Consider the following 19853-nt stretch of genomic DNA (forward strand, 5'->3'; position numbering starts at 1 on the left):
TTTTATTCTAGAAGGTGATAACTACCAAGAAATCTCCACTTCACTTAAGTCCTTTTATTCTTCTGATAAGCTCAAGAGTTTGCCATCATTGTGCCCAGCCACTGCTGTCTTCAGCAAAGCGCAGTGGAGGAGATTTCAGTTTCCAGAGGGGACAGAACCAGCCCCTGCCAGTGAGAACCCCCTGACCCAACAACACTCCAAACAAATTACCGGGTTGTCTAAAAAGTAGAAGGAACAAACCACTACTGGAATACTCTGCTTTCTTCATGCCACAAAGCAGATTTTACTGCTTAAAGGGAGATTCATTTGAAAGAAACCTCAAGCATATTTTTTTCATGTCTTGGGAGGTTGCTGTTTCATAAAATGCATGCATGTCATACAACTCTGCAGAAATTCATTCAACACACTGGGTCCATCAGTACTTACTGCTGTGTATGAATATCATGAAGAATGTATATCATTCCTGTATCATGAGCTACTCTAGGCCCTGGGCTACCTAAGCAGACAAAACAGACACCATTCCTGCCCTCATAGAGCCTGCATTCTAGTGGGGAGATGGAGAACGTATCCGTACAATGGAAATAAAACAATACCAAATAGTTAAATACATAAGGGTAATGTCATGATTCGGGATGGACGGAATAAGGGCACAACCAAGGTGAGCTTTGACATTGGATGGGTGGTCAGGGAAAAGTAAGGAAAAGTGGAACTTAACAAAGAAAATATAGGCTAGTTACCATGGCTCATGCCTGTAATCCCAGCAGTTCGGGAGGCCAAGGCAGAAGGATCATTTGAGGCCAGGAGTTTCAGTACAGCCTGGACAACATAGCAAGACCCCATCTGTATTAAAAAAAAAAAACCAGCAAGTACAGGAAGTGCAAAGGCCCCAAGGCAGGACCACACTGGAGCATTCTGAGGAGTGACAGAAGAGCAGGAGAGTAGTGGGTGCCACAGAGCCACAGGCCCTGGAGTCCAAGAGGCAGGCAGGCCCAGGGAGACTGGAGAAGTTCGCAAATCACATGGGGAGCCACTAGGCCCTCTAAGCATTCATTCCTCTGCTCTGGGAGGCAGGCTTGAGGAGCCACTAAAACGGACCTGTTTGAGAATAGAAGCCCAGCAGTCTGTTTCCCAGCAGCTTCCCTGCCTCCAAGCTTAAGGGGCAGTGAGCCACAGAGGGAGTCCATCTCCCTATTCCCTTTTAAAGTCAGGCCAATAGAGGAACCTCAGAAAGGTATTTTATTCATTGTTAAGCAATATTCCTTCACGAACAATCAATGTTGAACAGTTTGACATTTATTGCTGCCCATCAGAGGCCGATTCTCATCGAATTATATGCAGTGTGTGTCCACAACTCAGTGACATTTTCCTCTTAGTAAATCCATGTGCGCCATTAACAGACAAATTAAATTACCTACAATTGTTTACCTACTTAAAAAAAGACTCCTAAAAGGAAGACCAGGATCCCCTAAATTCCACTTTTCTCATTCCAAATGCCAGGATGCTAAAGCCAGAGTCTACGGATTAACACCACTGCTGGCCAAATGTCTTCATGTAGCTCAGTAAGAGTGAATTCAGGGGTCCCGGGTGGGCTGGGGAGTGGATGATGACTGGGGCCACAGAGGGAAGAAGGTGGGAGAATCCCCAGTCCCCAGCCCTAACCCCAGGGAGGAATAGGCTGAAGAATGTCAAGAACCACTCACTCTCTTACTAACACGTGGGAAAACCAACAGCCGCATTTGTTCTTCAGAAGATGAGCCCTTGGTAGGCATGTGTAATGACCCGGGGAGAGAGAAATGAGTTCGACTCCATTGCTGCCTTCATGGGGCTCAAAAATCATCAGAACAAAGCTACCAATGCACTTTACTCTACAGTGACAAGTTCCTGAGTGAGCTTCATAGGAGAAAGCAGGTAACCTTAAGTCCCTAGAGGAGCAGGCACCTCCCCACACCTTTAGACGTGGGCAGGAACTGAACAAGGGGAGACAGGGAAGAAAGGCGGACCCCCCATCAAGCATTCCAAGAGTGGCTGGTCCTAAAGCACAGCAGAGCCAGTACACGGGGCCATGTCTGGGGCCCGTGCGGGGTTGGGTTTGGCTAGAGTCCAGGAAGGACATGGAGAAGGGGCTGGGGAGCCCAGTGGGCTGTGGCTGTACCCCCGTTTCTTCATGCCTACCCTGGAGGGTGCTCCCTTGCCTGCTCCAAGACACAGACAGGATGCCTACTGTGGCACTGACTGTGGCAGCAGTGGGAAGAAAGGAGAGGGAATAACTTAAATGCCCACCAACTGGGGAATGACTAAAAATACATACAAAATACCAGGCCATATCTATTTTATGGCCTGTTATACTTCTTGTTATATTTTTTAAATTTTTTTTTTTGCTACAGATAGGGTCTTACTATGTTGTCCAGGCTTGTTCTTGAACTCCTGGTCTCAAAGAATCCTCCCTCTCAGCTTTCCAAAGTTCTGGGATTATAGACGTGAGCCACTATGACCAGTGGTTATGTTACACTGACAGCAACAGGGCTAAGAGAAATCTGAGTCAAACCCTGTCTCTACTAAAACTACAAAAAATTAGCCGGGCATGATGGTGCATGCCTGTAATCCCAGCTACTTGGGAGGCTGAGGCAGGAGAATCGCTTGAACCTGGGAGATGAAGGTTGCAGTGAGCTGAGATTGTGCCACTGCACTCCAGCCTGGGTGACAGAGCAAGACTCGATCTCAAAAAACAAAAAACAAAAAACAAAAAAAAACAAAAAAACACAAAAAACCAAAAACAAAACAAAACAAAAAACAACAATAACGACAAAAATAAGGTTATCTTGAAGCCACATGGTTGAAAGAAAAAAGCAAACTGCAGAGTTATAGGGTGGTACTATTTATGGTGAGGAAAAGGAGGAAAGGAGGGAGAGGAAGGGAAGGGACAGGTAGGAGAGAGGAAAGGGGGGATGTGGGGGGTGAATGCACGGCAGGAGGCTGAGACCATTGGGGGACAAGAGGGAAAACTAGGAAGACAGAGGTGACAGAGAACATATACTCTCTAATGTAGTATAATTTAATCATTTACTTGAGTTTTAAAACTCAGCCACTGTCCACTGTCTGAATATTTTGATAATGATGACTGATGATGAATCCAGAATAGTGATTAATAAAAAATGATCTGCTCCTGTACTCCCTCTGATTGTAAATATCAACCTTAATTAATAGTAATCAATGTTAGCAGTAAGAGAAAATCCAAACTGCTTTAATGTACCACTTCAGGGGCTTCGTGTAATATCCTCCCTTGACAACACATCAGTGCTTTCAGCCCCTGACAGAGTGATGGGGAGGGGTTGGGGGAGTTCACACAGGACCCGGCCACACTGCAGTCTGGGACCCAGGAGCTCCACAAATGTCTGCTGGAGGAGGTGGGGAGAAGGGTGGGTGTCTGAGGGGGTGGAAAACATGAGGAACAAGACCCAGATAACAATATGGAGCCCTACACAGTGCTCCCAGGGTAGCCATGCTATAAACCCTCTAATCATTTCACACACATACACACACACGCACACACAAAGAGAAAGAGAGAGAGAGAGAGAGAGTTTATGAGCCCCCAGTTGGTCCCAGCTTGCAGGATGTCATCCTTGCCTGGCGTCCAAGGCCTTCCACAGTCTGGCTCTAGTCTCCTTTTCCAGGGTTCCCAGCACATTCCCAACCAGATGGCATCACTGTCCTCTAAACACACCTAGCTTACTGACATGCTTCACCTTTGTCTCTGCCATGCCTTCTTTCCCATACGCCTCCCTCTTCCTCTCCAGTCTAAAAATAGTCAGACATCACAGAAGTCTCACTTCCTTCATCCATGTCGCAACAAATATTCACTGAGCAGCTACTATGGGCCAGGCACATCATCTCATCCTAACAGCTTTACAAACTAGAAACTAGTGTTTTCCCATTTGACAGACAGCACATTTGAGGTTCGGAAAGTATCTTGCTGAAGGCCACACAAGCTGGTGCCTGGTAGAACTGAGATCTGGACCCTGGTCAGTTTGATTTCACAAACATTCATCCTTGGAGGAGAGACAGCTAAAACAGAAAGGTAAGCATCATCAAGGAAGGATGGGCCAGAAGGGCAGGGGGTTAATTTTCCAGAGAGGATGGGCGGGACGTCTCCTCTGAGCAGGTGGCACTTGAGCTGTGACTCAAAGGACATTTAGTAGGTGAGTAATAACTTCAGGATACATTGTAGTGGCTCCATGGATATGAGTGAACAAACTGCATGTGTAAAGGCCTGGAGGCATGTGTAAGGATGGGTGCCAGCCTGTCCAAGTTCAATGACACAGAATACATGCAACAGGTCACGTGAAGCAGATTTGTTACTTACAGATAGGCGGCAAGGCAGACAGAAGCCTAGGATTTATTGCAAGTGGGTCCCCTAAGGCTCAAGAAAGCTTCCTGGGGTGGATGTAGACTTGTCCGTATGAGCCACTTGCACTACAACTGAGGGTCTTGGAAAAGCAGCCCCCAGGGTTGCATACTCTGGGGCTATGTGACACGCTGGGCTAAAACACCAAAGGATATCTAATTTCTAGGGGGAACTGTATCAGAGTCCAGGGTGTTTTGGTCAGCTCCCCCTTATCTCAAGATGTTATATCCCCAGAACATTCTACCATTATTATTGTTATTACTATTATTATTGTGAGATGGAGTTTCACTCTGTCACCCAGGCTGGAGTGCAGTGGTGTGATCTTGGCTCACTGCAACCTCCACCTCCTGGGTTCAAGCAATTCTCCTGGCTTAGCCTCCCAAGTAGCAGGAACTATAGGTGTGTGCCACCACACCTGGCTAATTTTTTTTTTTTTTTGTATTCTTAGTAGAGATCGGGTTACACCATGTTGGCCAGGCTGGTCTAGAACTCCTGACCTCAGGTGATCTGCCCACCTTGGCTTCCCAAGGTTCTGGGATTACAGGTGTGAGCCACCTCACCCAGCCTGTATCCTTATTCTTGAGAACTATAAGTGAGAAAGGGGGCAGAATCACATCAGTCCAAGACCACCTTGGAGCACTTCCTTGCAGCACTGGACAACATAGACCATTCCAGAAACTGCAGGTAACCCCATAGAGCTGACATGCCGTCCTTTGAAGCAAGAGTTAAGATTCTGACAGGCCAAGAGCAGGAGAAAGATATATTCGTGTTGATTTCATATTAGTCAAGTAGGGAGTGAAAGGTGTGGACTGCAATTGTCCATTTGATCATACCGATAGAGAAAAGGATGAATTTCTTTAAGTCACCTGTGCCTCGAGGTGCGTTTATCCATCACTACACTGGGTGACTCAGTTTTCACACAAGGGACTCCTCCATCACGTGTAAACCAGCCATTTATTAATTTTTGCAACAAGTACTCAACTTCATTACTCACTTTCGAGATCGCACATGTTTACATAATCTTTCTCTGGCTACAGGAGTCTCACGGCAATGTCCCCAGGCAGCCGTCGCAGTGAGATACCGGGCGTTGTTAGCGATGGCAATGTTACAAGCCTACAAAGCAATGTAATTACACAGATCCGACCTGCCGCCACTCTCTTCCGCAGGTACTCCTGGAATGCAATGTCAAAATTTGCATGCAAGATGCTGACCAATAATGTACATTTTAACTTACCAAGGCAAATAAAACTCCATGCCATATGGGTGATTAGAAATACTCTCTCCTTCTCTAAACAGCTGGGTGAGTAACAGCAAGGAGAAGCTGGTTGGCAGCTGTACACTCTTCTCGCCCTACACTCTTCTCCCTGCTATTGTGAGGAGTCTGCTTCCGCAGGTATGCACCTGAGACCAGGTAGTGCGATGCCCTCCTCTCCTAACAAGAGAGCTGAAGGAATAGGGGGCATTCGAGGCCAGGTGTCCCCCTCCAATGCAGCTCTTCGGTTTGCCCAGCATAAAGGCTCATTTAGCATTTGGTAAATAAGCTATTCTAAGGAGTTCCAGAAAAAAAAAAATGCTGCTTTGAGCACTGAGAAAAAGAAGAAAATAATTTTTTAAAAAACTTCAAAATAAAAGTAGCATTTAAAAAAAATTACAGAGTTGCTGCTGTTTGTTACTAACCACTGGCTCCTGCACACACCCAACCATTCTCTCTCTATCCGGGCAGACGTCGGGTCAAGTTTTTCATGTTCCCAGGCAGGTGCCTCAGCAGGGCCTCTGCAGACACCTGTGATGTTCACAACATCCTCTGCCCATGATACTGTTTTGCCCACACGGCTATGGGTACCTCGGATCCTCCTCAGCCATCTGCCCCTTCCAACTGTCCAGGGATCAAGGGCAGCTGGCACAGGCCTTCTTTCTCCATGCAGAAAGAGCTCTAGGGGCATCTGGATGATCTGACAATCGCCCTGCAAACAAGACCAGTCTCATGGGACTGTGACCTGTGCACGTCACCCAGGACCCCCTGCCTAAAAGCACCCTGAATTTGGTTTAATGTTCTATTTCTGCCTTGAAATCCTTTGTGACTGAACAGTGGGCCCCACATTTGCATTTTGCACTGAGCTCTATACATTATTTAGCTTGTCCTGCCTGTTAACTATCTTTAAAACAGCTGTGGCTTTCCTGTGTAGAAACCTGACAAACACTACCTCAGCCAGGTGACCAAGATCAACATCATCAGTGATAAGCCAGGTTAATATGACACGATGTGATGAGAATGGTCCTTTATCTCCCTGGCCTTCCTCACAAACTTCCTCCCATAACTCCAGTCTAACCATGAGAAGAACATCTGATAAATAGTCTAAGCCAGGCCTGGTGGCGTACACCTGTACTCCCAGCACTTTGGTAGGCTGAGGCAGGCAGATTGCCTGAGGTCAGGAGTTTGAGACCAGTCTGGCTAACATGGTGAAACCCCATCTCTACTAAAAATACAAAAAAAGTAGCTGGACGTGGTGGCATGCACCTATAATCCCAGCTACTCAGGAGGCTGAGGCAGGAGAATTGCTTGAACCAGGGAGATGGAGGCTGCAGTGAGCCGAGACCACACCACTGCACTCCAGCCTGGGTGACAGAGCGAGACTCCATCTCAAAAAAAAAAAAAGTCTACAAAATACCTGTCCAGAACTCCTCAAAGACTGTCTTGAGGTCATCAAAACCAAGGAAAGTCTAAGAAACTATCACAGGTTGTCCATTAGCAGGGGAGGTGTGGGGTCGGGGGCATATGACCACTCCTTTTACTTTCCACTCAATTTTTCTGTAAATCTAAAACTTCTCTTAAAAAACAAAGTTTATTAATTAAAAAAAAAATAAATGTAATGTGGTATCATGGATGAGATCCTAGACCAAAGGACATTCGGTAAAAACTAAGGAAATCTGAGTAAAGTATAAGCTTTGGTTAATGATAACATCAACATTGCTTCATGTATTGTGATATTAGTACCACACGGATATTAACAACAGGGGAAGCTGAGCATGGAGTATAAGAAGATTTGGACTCTTCTTGCAACTTTTCTGCAAATCTAACACTATTCAAAAATTAAAAATTTATTCTAAGCCTCCCTTCCCCAAAAAAGGGTGTAGCTAAAGAAACTATAGTTCCAACAGGCCAAAAATCATAGGGAAGGTGGCAGACAGAAAGCCTCCTGCTCCCCCCAGAATTGCACAGCCTCCTCCCCAAACCCCTCACTCAGGACTCACCTGGGAGGAGGCTGCCCACGGCAGCTTGAAGCAGCCACAGGCTCTGGAATTGACTTTAACTTGTTCACTTTGTTTTTTGGTTACATCTCTCCCCCGGAGACCACTGTTGCTGCTGATTTCTCTGGCTTCCTTGCCGTCAGCTAAATATTATGTTTCTAGCAGTGAATAGCATGTGGGGAAGATGTGGGGGTGGGCTGAGGACAGTCTGGGTGAAGCTGACTTCACTCTATCCCCTCTACAACCTGCACTGAGATTCCAGGACAGGCACTGTCCACCTCTGGCATCCCTGGCTGGCTCTGAGGTGCCCTCTCCTATCACACCCATCATGGACATAGGCAGGTGGGCGGTGGGAGCTGTAAGCCAGGCTGAGCGTCTCCAGAGGAGCAGGGTGCCCAGGTGTGGAATGGGTACACCTGTGCATGGCTTCATTCCATTAATTGAGAACTACCAAATACCCTTTGGGGAACATGTCTCTATCAGCCAAGGGTTGTTGGGCACCCCAGAAATAGAATAGGGATCCAGGTGTATTGGCTTGTAATGCTCCCCCTTTGAGGAGGAAGATTTTTCCTGGAAACTAATGGGCAAGCAGAGGTGTGATAAAGCCTGCAGCAGGCTGGGGACTCCTGCCATGTTCCTCTTCCTCTCTCTCTCTCTCTCTCTTTTTTTTTTTTTAATAAACATAGTAAAATCTGTTTTGAAGTATATTTGCTTTGTTCCCTTATTGAGGACATAGTGGGTTTTTGTTTTTTTTTTTTTTCGAGATGGAGTCTCACTCTGTCGCCCAGGCTGGAGTGCAGTGGCCCGATCTTGGCTCACTGCAAGCTCCGCCTCCTGGGTTCACGCCATCCTCCTGCCTCAGCCTCCCGAGTAACTGGGACTACAGGCACCCACCACCACGCCCGGCTTATTTTTTGTGTTTTTAGTAGAGACGGGGTTTCACCATGTTAGCCAGGATGGACTCGATCTCCTGACCTCGTGATCCACCTGCCTCGGCCTCCCAAAGTGCTGGGATTACAGGTGTGAGCCACTGTGCCCAGCCATTCCTTTCTTTTATGTCTATGTTTGGAGACTTGGCTTGCCCAACAGCACCGTGTTGCAGGGGACATCCTGCTGCAGGGAGTGGGTCTGCAGCAGCCCCCCAGGGCCCTGGATCATGGGTATCTGGGTCTTCCAGGTGCCAGGGAAGGGAGAAAGCCCCAGGAGGTCTGGAGGGGCCCCCCTTTATGGGTGGGTGTGAAAATCCTCATTGCCTCTGGACATTCTCAGGTGGGAATGGGATGAGCACATTCCTGCCTGGAATCCCTTTCTGCACCTGCACCCCCAAAGCCAAAGCTCCCCGTGCCTCTTTTCCCTGTTGATCTCAGGTTCCACACCCATCTCTGCCTAGGTGTCGATGGGCATCGGTGCCCAGGCCCTCCCAAGCGCTGCTCTACTCTGCACTCACGACGTTTGCTGCTTCTGTCCAGCACACCAGCTTCCCCCAAGACCATATCTCCATCCCTCCGTGCTGCCCCGTGCCTTCCCAGCTCTCCCAACAGCCATCAAGAACCCCACAGCCCTCGCGAACCCCTGCAGAGTCTACACCACCAAGTGACATCTGGACAAGTCAGGCCTTGAGGTTTGTGTTCCCAGCTCAATGCAGACACCTCACCCGAGGTCCCAGTTTATGAACTGCCAGAGTGGCAGGGGAGATCCACTTGGCCAGCACCTGCCCTGTGCCTGGCGTGGCACACAGGACCCCATGCAGGCAGCAGCTATGACACTTTGCCAGCCCACCAGGCCCACTAAAGCTTGGCGTTCGAGCTGGGGGTCTTCTCCTTCCTCATTCCATCCTCACAACCTGCCCCTCCAAGACATCAAAGTGAATCACAGCATCTTCCCAGCTCCAAGCCTTATCCCCACATCCTCCTCTTTGCCCTGGTCTCAGCATTAACCTAGGCTGGGTTGGGGAGTGAGACAGAGATTCTATTTCTAAAAGGCACAGGGCAAGCTTGAAGGGGAGGTCTGAACTTCCAATAAAACACACTGGACCACAGGGGTTGTTTTCTGGAATTTCAGTTTCCTACAGAAACCACGCAGCGTTTCTTGTCGTGGGCGGTGACACATTTTTCACGGGGCGCTGGTGCCTGTTTGTGCTCACTCACTCCCAGCATGAGCTCCAGGCACTGTGGGGCCACACCCCCCGCTTCCCTCACCTCCTTCCTGGATGGCAGAGCACTGGGCTCACACAGGCCACTGTGCAGCCAGGGCTGTGGCACAGCTTGCCTTGCAGGGTTAGGAGAGGGAGCTATACCAGGGTGCCCCTGCTCCAGGTGCCATGGAAAGCGCTGTGACCCCTTCAGGGTACACAGTAGCTACCCAGAGGCTTAAGGTCTTAGCAGAGACCCATCCCTGATGCCAAAACCTTCCCTCAGAAATGCTCACTATCTTGGCCAAGGTCCAGACCCCATAGCACAGCACATTACTGCAGAAAGAGGTCCCGCTGGCCTCTGGAGAGCCAGTAGCGTAGGACACAGTCAATGAATAAATGGCCTTCATGGGTTCAAAGCTGCCACTCCTGTCTTGTGCAGGAGAAGGGAGGCAGAGATCTACCCTCCTTGTCGTCATTCATTTATTCAAGTGTGTACTGAAACAGCCAAAAAGACACACCATCGACAGATGAACTGGATAAAGAAAATTCAGGGTCGGGCACGGTGGCTCATGCCTGTAATCCCAGCACTTTGGGAGGCCGAGGCGGGCGGATCACGAGGTCAGGAGATCGAGACCATCCCGGTTAACACGGTGAAACCCCGTCTCTACTAAAAATACAAAAAATTAGCCGGACACAGTGGCGGGCGCCTGTAGTCCCAGTTACTCGGGGGGCTGAGGCAGGAGAATGGCGTGAACCCAGGAGGCGGAGCTTGCAGTGAGCCGAGATTGCACCACTGCACTCTGGGCTGGGCGAAAGAGCGAGACCCCGTCTCAAAAAAAAAAAAAAAAAAAGAAAGAAAGAAAATTCGGGATATGCATACAATAGAATACTATACAGCTTTACAAAGGAAGGAAATCTGTCACAGGCTGCAACATGAATGAATCTTGAGGAGGCCATGCTAAGTGAAATAAGCCAGACATGGAAGGACAATTACTGTGTGATTCTACTTATACGTGGTACTTAGAGTACTCAAATCTATACACGGAAAGTAGAAGGGTGGTTGCCAAGTGCTGGGGGGTGAGAGAAATGGGGTGTTATGGTGAACGGGTACAGAGTGTCAGTTTTGCCAGAGGAGAAGGGATCTATGGATGGGTGGTATTGATGATAACACAACCACGTGCACGTAGCTCATACCACAAATCATGCTCTTAAAAATGGTTAAGGCTGGGCGCAGTGGCTCACATTTATAATCCCAGCACTTTGGGAGGCAGAGGCGGAGGATCACGAGGTCAGGAGTTCGAGACCAGCCTGGCCAACATGGTGAAACTCCATTTCTACTAAAAATACAAAAATTAGCCAGGTGTGGTGGTGGGCACGTGTAATCCCAGCTACTTGGGAGGCTGAGGCAAGAGAATCCCTTAAAAACAGAAGGCAGAGGTTGCAGTGAGCCGAGATCGTGCCACTGCACTCCAGCCTGGGCAACAAGAGTGAAACTCCATCTCAAAACAAAAAACAAAAAATGGTTAAAATGTTAAGTTCTCTTTTCTTTCTTTCTTTCTTTCTTTCTTTCTTTCTTTCTTTCTTTCTTTCTTTCTTTCTCTCTCTCTCTCTGTCTCTCTCACTCTCTTTCTTTCTAGCAGAGTTTCACTCTGTCACCAAAGCTGGAGTGCAATGGTATATCTCAGCTCACTGCAGCTTCAACCTCCTGGGCTCAAGCAATCCTCCTACCTCAGACTCCTGAGTAGCTGGAACTACAGGCATGCACCATCACACCCAGCTGATTTTTGTTTTGGTTTGGTTTGGGTTTTTTTTGTAGCAATGGAGTTTCGCTTTGTTGCCCCAGATGGCCTTGAACTCCTGGGATCAAGTGATCCTCCTGCTTCAGCCTCCCAGAGTGCTGGGATTACAGACATGAGTCACGGTGCCCGGCCTAAAATGGTAAATTCTATGTTATATGTATTTTTTTTAGACAGGGTCTCACTGTGTCGCCCAGGCTGGAATGCAGTGGAACGCTCGTGGCTCACTGCAGTCTCTACCTCCTGGGCTCAAATGATCCTCCCACCTCAGCCTCCTCCCTTCTGAGTAGCTGAGACCATAGGTGCCCACCACCAGACCCAGCTAATTTTTTTGAAAAATTCTTTGCCAGGTGCAGCGGCTCACGCCTGTAATCCCAGAACTTTGGGAGGCCGAGGTGGGTGGATCACGAGGTCAGGAGATTGAGACCATCCTGGCTAACACGGTGAAACCCCATCTGTACTAAAAATATAAAAAATTAGCTGGGTGGGGTGGCAGGTGCCTGTAGTCCCAGCTACTCGGGAGGCTGAGACAGGAGAATGGCATGAACCTGGGAGGTGGAGCTTGCAGTGAGCTGAGGTCACACCACTGCACTCCAGCCTGGGCAACAGAGCAAGACTCCATCTCAAAAATAAAATAAAATAAATAAAATAAAATAAAATAATTCTTTATAGAGATGATATTTCAACATGTTGGCCGGGCTGGTCTTAAAGTCCTGGGCTCAAGTGATCCTCCCGCCTTGGCCTCCCAAAGCACTAGGATTCCAGGCATAAGCCACCACACCCAGCCTGTTACATGTATTTTACCACACATTTTTAGAAAGTGTTTACTGAGTCTGTATTATGTGCCAGGCACTGCCGTGGGTGCTGGCGATGCGGCAAGGGACCAACCCTGCTCTCCTGGCGCTCACACCAGGGGCAAGTCAACAAATACACAAGAAAGAAAATGAATGAATGAGTGAAGAAGAAAACCAGGAAGAGCGAACAAGGTGCCCTCCAAACACCTCAGAGATGAAAATCCTACAGAGAAACATCTTCAGGGGGTGACTGGGGAGGGATAGGTCCTACTAAGGGCCCTGGAAAGGCCTCCCAGAGGAAGCGGCATTGAGGTGAAGGTGAAATGGAGCCAGTAACAGGATGGTCTGCGGGGAGAGCAGGGCTGAGAGAGCAGCAGGCAATGCTGAGGCCACTACAGGGCTGGCTTCAGGGAATGAGAATAGAGGGAAGGTGGCAGGACCTCAGCAGAGTGAGACTGGGGAGAGTGGAAGGTAATGGGGCCTTGTCCGCCGCAGATTTAACTCCATACGTCATGAATGGGAAGTCACTGGGGGATTCTAAGCATGGAAGCAATATGATTCCAACGACCACTCCGTTGCCTGGGCTGACATCGCTGCTCACTCATCAACCCTGACGGCCCCAGTTCTCATCAGGCAGTCCCTGTTCTCCAGAGTGCTGCATCCCTTGGGAGTTCCAGCACGTTCCATCCAAATTCCCCAAAGAGCCACAGCCATCAAAGGGGCCCTCTAGGCCTCCACGGAACCTTGTGCTTCCTGGTAAGGAGCTCGGGAAGGAGGAGGAGCCCCACCCTGATGGACCCCGCTCTGCCCTCTCCCTCCTGGGCACACATGTTCTGCCCCTTCTCCTGTGCTCAGGCTCCCTCTCCCCTGAAGAGTCTCCTGGACCCATGCACCATTCTTCCCATAGGACCCTACTTCCTGGAGATGACAGCATGTCATCAACCACTAACCAAAAAAGGACCATTGACCCCAATGCACCTGGCTGCACACATTTCCAAGCAGAAGCTGGTGGAGCCGCCACTTGGGGTCTTGGTGATTTCCAGGAAAATTTCCATCCAATTCATGGCTCCCCTAACCCACTACCTTCTGTTTCTTGAAATTTGTTCTTTCTGACCTTATGAAATGGCTGGGAGAAGATGTGCTGGAATTTCAGGAAAGGGAGATTCCTATGTTATGTGCATGCAGAGGTCAGGAAAAGCCGATTGACTTTTACCCCTTGAGGGCCCAGTGCCGTCTGGTCCCCAGGCTCTGGCCGACACCCCCAGCTGGCTGCAGAATGTGTGAGTGCCTTTCTGAAATCCCTGCCTTGTGGTACAGTCAGTCAGGCTCACTTCCACCCCTATCGCCCCAGGCCTGCACCCCTAATCCTTCATCGTGTCCATAGAACTTGGCCAGCTAAACCCGTAAGCCGTAATGTGACCACTTTGCAGGTGCTGGCCACAGGGCTTAGGCCTTAAACACTCCGCAGACCTAAGATGCAGTGACCGCAGTTGAAGGCTGTACCCCACACCCTGGCTTCCAACAGGCACAAGTGAGTGAGGCAGCTACTCTGTTGGTGAACTTCAACAGGAGGGAGGCGAGAGAGAAAACAGCTACTCCTAGAGCTGCCTCTTAGGCTCGTGAAGGAGAATAATCATCCAGGGAGAAGTTGGACATGGAACCAAGGTCACTACTGTCCCCGAGAGGGGGTCCCGAGGATGCTGACAGCAAACTGAACACATCACCATGAGGTTTGGTCCCCGAGCCACACCGCCATGCCTCCACCCCATCTCAGCCCCCCATGCTCCCTCACGCACCTGGTAACCTGCCCAGCTCACGATAACCCCCACCAAAAGTCTACGGTGGCAGGCCCTGTGCTGTGAATTTGGTTCTTACAGGAAGAGCGGTGGGAAGGACTAAATTCCAGTTGGCTGCTGGGCAAAGTGCCTTTTGTGCTGAGAGAAGGCATTTCATTTCATTCTGTATAAGTTGACCAAGTTCCCTGACATCTGCTGTGCTCCATGTCCTGTGCAGGGAACCACGATGGAAATACGGCTGAAGAAAACACAACCCCTGCCTCATGTAGCTCACAGACCTCCTCTGGGCACAAGGCTGGCTGAGCTCCAGAACAGAGGCTCCCTGAATGGGGACCCCAGAGCCTCAAGCCCCAGCTTCTTCCAGGAGGTGCTTGAGGCTGCAGAGGCCACAGCTGTATACTGGAAGGCGGGGCTTTCTGCATTTCCCAACTTGCACCCCAAAAGCCAGATCTTCCACCTGAGGCTGAGCCAGCATTAGGGAGGGAAGACCCCACTAGTGATGAGTGAAGGTTTTGGGAAAAGGGGCAAGGACAGGCTCAGAACCCAGATACCCCTCCTCTAAGGAAAGTTGAAGGTCCTAGTCCTTGGGGGAGGTCAAATCCACCCTATGTAATAATAAGCCATCATGATATGCAACACACGTGCACCCCAATCCATGCCAACACAGGCAAATGTATACAGATACACACATCTCAACACACACATCCTTATCCACACAACACACACCCCATCCCATTCCAACACAGGCAAATGCATACAGATACATGCATCCCAACACACACATCCTTATCCACACAACACACACCCCATCCCATTCCAACACAGGCAAATGCATACGGATACACCCATCCCAGCACACACAACCTTATCCACACAATACACACCCCATTCCATTCCAACACAGGCAAACATGCGGATACACGCATCACAACACACACATCCTTATCCATACAACACACACCCCATCTCATGCCAACATAGCAACATAATTGCACACCCAAATGCCACATCCTAACACTTCCCAATAACCACAAACACATACTGACATTCAGGTCCCAAGCCACTGTCACCCGTGCACACATCAATACACATACTCAACACAGGCACGTCCTCTCTCATACCAAGACAGCCATAGCTCAAGACACACACGCCAACACATACTTAAACACATACACACAGGCACAGAGGGATACATGCACCAGCAGCAACCTACACCTGAAAGATTAAGGTAACTTGCAGATATACGCACAGCATCACCACCCCAAGACAGCACAAGCACACCCGCCAATATATCCATATCCCCACATGCACAACACGCATTCAACACACACACACACACACACACGCACACACAAAATCACAAGAAAAGAACCTGCTGGCCTCCTCCCATCCATCACAGCAGACTCAGCCCCTCTACTGAGTCCTGGGTCCTTTCTCCGAGAGCATCTTAGGTGGGGCCAAGGCCTCGTGCCAGCCCCAAGCTTCCTGCTGCATGTGGCCAGTGCGAAGTGGCTGCTTGCTCCAGCCCTCTCTGCCCACAACAACAAAACTCTCAGCTGCCCCTCCTCTGGAGGCCCTCCCAGACAATCATCTAGCCCTCCTAATTTATACCTCCATGGACTGCCCTGACCAGGCAGGAGGATTAGAGATCTCCTCCTTCTCTTTCTCTTTGTCTACTGATGGGGTAGTCTCTCCTCTTCTGGAGAAGGGGTGGGGGTGGAGAGCTGACTTCCGGATGGTGTCTGCAAGCTCATGCAGGAGGCAGCACCGGTGGTGCCAGCAACCTTCTTCTACCTGCAGGCCCCTTCTCCCACCAGCCACCCACCCAGGCCATCTCCCCACACGGAGCTGCAGGCTAGAGCATGTAAAGGACACTCACGAAGCATCATAGTGTCAGAAGGGACTGGGGAACTGAGATGGGGGCAAGCTCACACAGGCGGAGAGCCGGGCAGCCCAAGTCAGGCTGTGCTAGCCTGTCCACCAGGCCATGCTCCCATGGCCTCAGAGGGCCTCTTCCCCTTTCCTCCTCCCTGTCTTAGACACTAGGGGAACAAGTGTGACCCTGAGCAGGGGCTCGGGGATATTCACAACCACAGCTCTGGGGGGTCACCTCAAGCCTAAGTGTGGGGCTCAGGGGGGTCCCATCAGACATCAGCCAGGGAGTAAGTGCTGGGCTCTCCTCCTTCCCTGCTCCTTTCTCTGAGGGGATGTGGAGATGACTCCCACTGAGAAGCAAAGAGAGGAAAGTGGTGACCTCTGACCTCCCTGCAGCCTGTCCTACCAGCAGCTGGGTTTGCTGGTGAGCTGCATTATGCCTTCTGCTGTATTTGCACAACTCCCAGCATGGCCCAAAGGTGAAGTTAAAAGGCGAGAGGTCACACAGAGGTGGGTTCAAATGCCAGCTCTGCCGCTTCTAGCCTTACAACTCAATCCAACCTCTCCATGCCTCAGTTTACACATCTGCTGATACGCTGTCCCCTACAGACCTCCGGGAATCTCTGGGAGAGCAGATTCCCAGCGATGCCTTCTGTGGAACACTCCTGGGCAACAGGGAAATGGGAGCCCATGCCAGGGGCCTGGGCTCACCCTATATCCAACCCCTCCGATGCGCCCATGCGGCCTGACCCTGCAGTCTTATCTCCTACCGTGTCCTTTCAGAGTGAGGACAAATGTAGGTTTGGGGGGCAGGCATCTTGTTTCTACCTGGGGAGGAGGCAGTGAAGGAGAAGGAGGTGCAAGGAAGATGACCAGGCCGTTCCCCGGTGCTTGAGAGGATGTCCCAGGCCCTGCACCCTAAGCAGCAATCCCTGAGCTAACCCCTGTTTCTCTGTGGCTTCCCAACTCTCTTTTATGTGTGGGCCATTCCCAAAGACAGGCCAGCTTCTCCTCAAGAGCAGGGAATCCCACCTTCCCTTCCTCTTGGGTGCCACCCCTTTCTCCACTAACTTGAGGAGGACACAGCCCTGCACACACAGTGGCCACATGGGAGGACATGTCATTTGGCTTTGCTGGTGTCCATTGTCACTTCTGGGCTGAGATGAGCCTCAGTATTACCAAAAAAGAAGAGAACAGGCAGGAATGGACTCCTGGAGAAAGTGGCCAAAGAACTCGCTGTCCCATGAAACACAGTCACATCTCTGTGACGGGAGAATGGGAGGACAGAACCTCGTCACCATGTGCAGACTCCAAACCACCTTGCTCAGGGAGGCCGGGAAACCTCTTCAGGTGTCCTGAGCAAGAGGGCCAGTGCCTCTGCTGCTGGAAGAACCTCAGAGCCGTGACATTTTGGACACCATTTAGTTGCCCAAGCTCCATGCCTCCTCCTCCATCTGAATCTCTGTGAGAAAGCTTCTCTCTGTCACATTCAGCCACGGGATGGATGAGCTGGCATTCTCTCTTCCCCACTCCTCCAAGGACTAACTTCCTTGCCGTGAACCAAGTGGTACACCCCATTCCCCTGGCAGCAGTGACTGGTTCAGGAATGGGCATAATAATACAAAAACACCTATAGGATGCAAGAAGATCATTGCTAAGCCTCCAGAAAAAAGTGCTGCTCTGTTTGGTGGCATGGGGATGTGAGGTGTGAGCTAAGGCAGCCATTTTGCTACTATGAGGGAAGTCCATGGGGATGCTATTTGAGCTGCTAACTCTACCTCAGTTAGAGTCCAGACCTTCCAGTTCCATGAATCACTGCTCTTCTGTGGTTATAATTGTAGTTAAAGTCGGTTTGAATGGAGACTCACTGTGGCACGTTGGGCAGGAACTAAACCATCATGAATTCGCTTCACACAGAGAAGAAAAGCTGCCTGCCTGGGACAGCATCAGTGACTGCTCGACAAGGGCACCCTAATCGACATCCAGCGAAGAGAGCCTGATGCAAACAACTGGTCCCACCATCGCACCAGGGACATAGACAAATGGCTACCAGATTCAATGACACAAACCAGTGAGGCCGACCCTGTGAGCTGCACACCTCCCAACAATCACTCTGCAGGCCAGGTGCAGTGGCTCGGGCCTGTAATCCCAGCACTTTGGGAGGCCGAGGCGGCTGGGTCACTTGAGGTCAGGAGTTCGAGACCAGCCTGGCCAACATGGTGAATCCCTGTCTTTACTAAAAATACAAAAATTAGCCAGGCTTGGTGGGATGCACCTGGAGTCCCAGCTACTTGGGAGTCTGAAGTGAGAGAATCACTTGAACCCAGAAAGCAGAGGTTGCAGTGAGCCAAGATGGAGCCATGGCACTCCAGCCTGAGTGACAGGGAGAGACTCCAAAAAAAAAAGAAAGGAAGGAAGGAAGGAAGGAAGGAAGGAAGGAAGGAAGGAAGGCAGGCAGGCAGGCAGGCAGGCAGGCAGGCAAAGGAAAGAAAGAAAAGAAAGAGAAAGAAAGAAAGAGAAAGAAAGAAAGAAAGAAAGAAAGAAAGAAAGAAAGAAAGAAAGAAAGAAAGAAATAGAGAGAAAGAAAGAGAGAGAGAAAGGAAAAGAAAGAAAGAGAAAAAGAAAGAAAGAAAGAGAAAGAAAGAAAGAAAGAAAGAAAGAAAGAAAGAAAGAAAGAAAGAAAGATGGATGTACCCAAATGAAATAAACATTCAATGGGGTAAAAAAAAAAAAAAAAGAAAATAATAAAAATGAAAAAACAACCACTCCCCTGGCCAAGTTGCCCATTTTCACCTGTTTGTGTTTGTATTGTATAGCGTGGAAATAAACCTCATAACAGAAGATGTCTATTGAGCACTGAAGTCTTCACTAAGGCTTTATAAAGAGAGGCAAACACTACCATCGTCCTCATTTTTACGTGGAGGAAACCAAGCCACAGAGAGGCTGAGGAGGCCTTGCTGGGCCACACAGCTCCTGAGGGCCTGCACCAGAGCCCTCGGCCACAGCTACCACACTCACAGCCATGCTGGATAAAGCAGGGGCCCTGGCAGTGACCCTCCAGCTGCAAGACTCCACCTCTGTGGCATCCAGGAGAGATGGGAGGTGGAAGGGGGGTCCATGGGAAATGAGATAGAAGAGAGTCTCCCCAGCCCCTCACCAGGCACATGGGTCCCTCAGAGACAACACGATGAAGCTCGGATGCAAAAATCAGCAGGAAATCAGCCAGGTGTGGTGGCTCACACCTCTAATACCAGCACTTTTGGAGGCCGAGGCGGGCAGATCACCTGAGGTCGGGAGTTCGAGACCACCGTGACCAACATGGAGAAACCCTGTCTTTACTAAAAATACAAAATTAGCCGGTGTGGTGGCATATGCTTGTAATCCCAGCTACTTGGGAGGCTGAGGCAGGAAAATCGCTTGAACCTGGGAGGCAGAGGTTGCAGTGAGCTGAGATCGCGCCATTGCACTCCAGCCTGGGCAACAAGAGCGAAACTTGGTCTCAAAAAAAAAAAAAAAAAATCAGCAGGAAATTGAGGAAATCCTTGGACCCTAGGAACATTAATTCTCTACTCAAGGAACAGCAGATAAGACCCTTTAAAGTCACCCCCGGGGCCATGGAAACATTTAGGAAGGGAGAGGAGAGAAAGGTGGGGGAAACACTGAAAGACGCAGGAAAAATGGAAACTGAGAGGCATCTCAGAATCTTCTACACTTCCCCATCCAAATTCCCATGATGTGGAGGAAAAAGCCAAAGCCCAGAGAAGGGAAGCGAGCTACCTAAATAGTCCAGCAGGATGACTAAGAGCA

General features: G+C 49.7%; 1 protein-coding gene across 13 annotated transcripts in view; it reads right to left on the minus strand.

The window, feature by feature from the left end:
• ZNF536 (zinc finger protein 536) overlaps window positions 1–19853 on the minus strand; it is a 487537-nt gene that overhangs the window by 233395 nt on the left and 234289 nt on the right. The gene's annotated exons all lie outside the window — the stretch shown is intronic.

Source organism: Nomascus leucogenys, chromosome 10 (genome assembly GCF_006542625.1).
Source record: "Nomascus leucogenys isolate Asia chromosome 10, Asia_NLE_v1, whole genome shotgun sequence".
Taxonomy (NCBI): domain Eukaryota; kingdom Metazoa; phylum Chordata; class Mammalia; order Primates; family Hylobatidae; genus Nomascus; species Nomascus leucogenys.